Genomic DNA, 4,671 nt, shown 5'->3' on the forward strand with positions numbered 1-4,671 from the left:
GGGAAGAGGGAAAAAAAAAATTTAAAAGTTTAAATGAACTTCTTAGCTTTTAGACTAATTGCTGCCTGAGAACAGTTAAGTTTGTGTTAGTTAAAACATATTTATCCATACCAGTGACACTGACAGACAACTATTAATGTTAGCTAGCTTTCAGAAGTCTAAATTGCATTTCTCCTGACTATTAGGAAAATATTTATTTAGTACACGTGTTCCTAACATGCTATATGCATCTCACAAACTGCATCTTTTTATGTTTTTAGATATATAGCAAAGTGAAAACTAAACTAGAACTCTAGGTACTGCACAACTTTTTTTCCTGTATATATGCCTGTGTCAAATATCCCTGTAAATGAGAACCCATCATTTCTTCACAAGTAAAGTGTAGATTCTGGCAATAGAATGGCAAGGAAAACCTTCTCTTGTCTCAGTCCTGGTTTGTCTGTAGGATTTGTCCAAAGAGGTTCTTAGCCTTCTGGCTGATCAGTAGATGAAGATAATTTTAACATAGCTACTGTGGCAATAACTAAATAAAGAGAGAGAGAGAAAGAGAGAGAGAGAGAGAGAGAGAACAAAGCAAGCAACTGATAAAGCAACTAGCTGTCTGCTCATTGACACACTTATGGGCTTTAATAAAAGTGAAATTAGTCCTCTGTTCTCTTACTTCATGACTGAAAATAATGCAAATAATGAAGTTAATACTCCAACCCAGCTCCTGGAGTATTTCATTGTACCTTCTAAGTCTCTTTTTCTATACAAAGAGAGCACAACAATGAAGAAATTTAGTTAACATGTGCAGTTAGTATCTATCCTTACTTAGAAGTTTCCTCTAGGCAAAATGCATTCCTTTTATACTTGGCAGGGATTTTGCTATTGACTTCAATGAATCCCAGATTTACTTGCAATCTAGCCAAACAGAACTTTATTATATACCTTTCCCCGGAGGTGCCATTGACATTTTTCAAGCCTCACTGTGCTAATTTAATTTATAAACCTGTAGCAATTGTTTACAGAAGAAAACAAACAAAACCAACAAAACTGCTTTGTTCCTTGTAAATATAATTTGATACACTAGAACTTGAATTAAGGTACTGATGCACTTTATTGCACCTGACATTAGTGGGACCTTTTGTGCTTCAAAGACCATGACAGTTTAAATGATGTCCTGCTGTAATTAGAAGCAAACTTGACTGAGGGGTATTAATTTGTTATTCATACAATTGTTTTCATGATGTATGATGTTAAAAATCTCAGATGAGATATTTAGGAATCTGATCCTGCTCTCCTTTAAGGTTTCAAAATATCTTTTTCTTTACAGAAAAAAAAAAGTAGTAATAATAACAATAAAGGTTTTATCCTGAAGCTTGACTCCATACTGTGATCTATGAGCTTTTTTCCTGTGCATGCTTATCAATCTCTGAGCCTTAAACTTGTTCTGCTGGCGATAGTCAGTTACCAGCTGTAAGTAAGCATACCTTACTAGAGTAACAGTTCAAAGAAGCGCTTCTCCATTTTGGAATGTAAACTGTTTTAACTGAACATTGCAATGGTCAACAAGTTCAGAAAGCTATTTTCCTCTGATGCTAAAGTCTATAATAATATAATAAAAAGGAATGTATGTTTCATTCTCCTTACAGTTTTTGTTTTGATGTAGGATTTTTAACTAGAATTTACACTGTTTCTCCACTTCATTTAGATTTCTGGCTTTCATTTACATACATAGAAGGTATATTTCACACTGTATTGATGAAAACTAAGCAAAAAATCCTCTGTAATATTATATTCAGAAAACTTTCCACAGGATGCTAGATGTAGAAAAAGATTTCTACACAATATCTAATTTTAAAAACTCTCCTCTGCAATTTTACTCTGCACCAGGTGCCCATTGACCATTGCCTAGTGTTCTGTGAATATCCAATTTCCAAATTCATCTTAGAACTACAGAGCAAGACTGAAGTACTCATGTCTGCCTGAGCAAATAGACAGCTCATAACAATCTCCTTTTACTTCAGTAAAATATTAATTCACATCTTCAGTCAGAACCTATTTCCTTCCTAATTTCTGGGACCTAGACTACGTAAACATATGGAAGATGTTCCAAGAAATTGAGTCATGACTATCATTGCATTCTTACAATCACTGTCAATGCACCTATTTAAATTCCCTATTTATCTGACATGGGAGAGAGTACACAGATGGTCCTTCTGCTGTGTTTGGTAATCAATCAGTCCCTTCCTCTACAATGGCAATTTAAAAGTAGGTTCATAGCTTGTGTGTTTGAGGAATTGCTATACTGACAAGTGATAACAAAGTAGCATTAACTAGTACCTAGTTGAAGGGTAATAATTTGTTTAATAATGATGTATTACACTGAAACATTTCTGGAGTGATAGCACTGTAGATAGTAAGTTACACTAATATTACAGTTTACCATAGCAACAGAGTGTTCTGAAGATGAACTGCAGAAAGAGCAATGGAGTCTTCTCTGTTTTCTCTAATTCAAACTTGTTATGTGTCTGTGCTGGGAAGACAACTGTAGTATATCTTATACTATGAAGTTTTAAGTTTTAGTGCACTTTTTAAGAATTTACACATATGGTTGAAAATTATATTATTTTTGTCAAGCTTGATGGTCTCCAGGAGCATTTCATGCCTTCCATCTCACCATTCCAGACCTGACTTTCTGTACACTGATCTTCCTGTTCCTGCTTCTATGGGGTCCAATACCATCTTGTGTCATTATGCCATAGGTGAAACATCTCCTTTTACAGAAATTAATGATGTCTTATTACCTCCCCATGTAAAAACTTCAAAGTTTTTGCATCATGCAAAGATTAACAGAAGATAATTTAGTCATAGCCAGATGGTCAGAAGAAAAAAACGCTAGAACTAAAACTAAGAGCAAACCTCCAAACAGACATACTGAGAGAGAGTCAGCCCAAGAAGCTTTAATTTTGACATCTTGTAAAAACAGCACAAACCCTGTGGCATATTACCTGCAATGATATACCAAATCATTGGGTTACAGGGTTGAGTGATTATTTTTCCTTACACTAAAAATCTGAACTGTGCTTGAATGATTAGTTTGTCTAGTAGTGCTGATCTTTCATTGAAATCCCTGAATTATCTGAAATATGTTTAGTTCCACATTCCCACTGTTTTCCACCTTACTAATTACTTTGCCCTTGATTTCCAACGCCAACACAGTCCCATTACACCTTAAAGCATAACAGCTGAAATGGAACGGTAATGAATTCAGTTATAATGTTTGTTTCTGAAATGCTTATCAAACATGTCAACAGTGCTGTTAGAAGATGAAACAAGCATATGAACAACTTTGGAAACCATTGGATGAAAAAATACTGCCCACTAATGACTTAATAAACTACTAAAAATACAGGAAGTAGGAATCATATATTGCAGAAAATGATGCTGGAGCTGAAAGTCCCATTTGGAAAAAGTCTACTTATTTAGTCTCTGTATAACTTTGATTTACCCAGCAAAGGAAGAGAATTTGCAGGCACAGCAGAAAAAAAAATAATGAAAATGTGCTTTATTTTGTTACAAAAATTTTAGGCTGTATTTTAGAGGTTGAACATGTAAAATACAAGTTCATGAGACTCAGAGGAATCTATTTTACACCAAATGTTATTGTTGTTGTTGTTTTTTTATGTGTAAGTCATTAAAGGTCCCTAGAGTTTAAAAGTTATTAGCCATGAAACAATAGCACAGTTTGCTTGATTGCTTTATTTAATGACCCACCCCTAAACCCAGAAAAAAAAAATAAAGTGGTCTTACTTTGAGGTAAATTTATGATTGTTTATATGTGGTGAATAGAAAGTTCTTTAGTCATCCAATTTTAAAGGAAGAAAAAAAATAGCAAGACAATAAGGAGAAATGCTTACTGAGAATTCAGAACTCTGTAAATCGTTGAATAAGTAGAGATAGCGATTTAAAACTGTATGGAAGGTCTTGGCCACTAAGCTACTTTCCTTAGAGAATAGTATACTCAGTAACCTTTTTCCTCAGAAATAAAAGTGTATAGCAAGTAAGTAACAGTGGGCTCCAAATTCCTCATTTAGCTTGCATTTATACCATTAAGCAAGCAAAAATTTTGGCATAATTACTTGACAGGACTGACAGGAAGCAGAGGTCTAGCAACAGAATAGAAGCGTAGCAGGCCCAAAATGGGGAATTTTGGCAGAGCTGCATGGGAGAGACAAACGCAACTGTTTGCAGTGTGCTGAGCTCTAATTATTGTCATTAGTTTCTTCTTTTGGGGAGTCAGACAACCTGCATGCAGATGTGTGCTATATGATCCATGACATGCCCACAGTAGAATGCCTAAATGAAGATGGCAGAGGGACCACAATGGCTCCTGCTGTGGGTGACTGGTGGGAAGGATAAATGGAGAACCTGGGTGATGTGCTGCAATGCAGTTTCTTCTGTTTGGGGCTGCTGTGACTGCTCACCTTAGATACCATGTTTCTGAAGTCAGAAAGAGCTGCATCTTATGGAAGTAGCTCCTATATCAATGTGGTCCTGGGTGTTTTTGCCCCACCCCTACAGCATCTTAGTCACCGGTTAACAACAGGCATTTCCCTTGCTATGCACACAAATTATGTTAATCTTTTCCACTGAGAACACAGCTTGCACAAAAGATCGGAAGATATC

The sequence above is a fragment of the Meleagris gallopavo genome, chromosome Z (assembly GCF_000146605.3).
Source record: "Meleagris gallopavo isolate NT-WF06-2002-E0010 breed Aviagen turkey brand Nicholas breeding stock chromosome Z, Turkey_5.1, whole genome shotgun sequence".
NCBI lineage: Eukaryota > Metazoa > Chordata > Aves > Galliformes > Phasianidae > Meleagris > Meleagris gallopavo.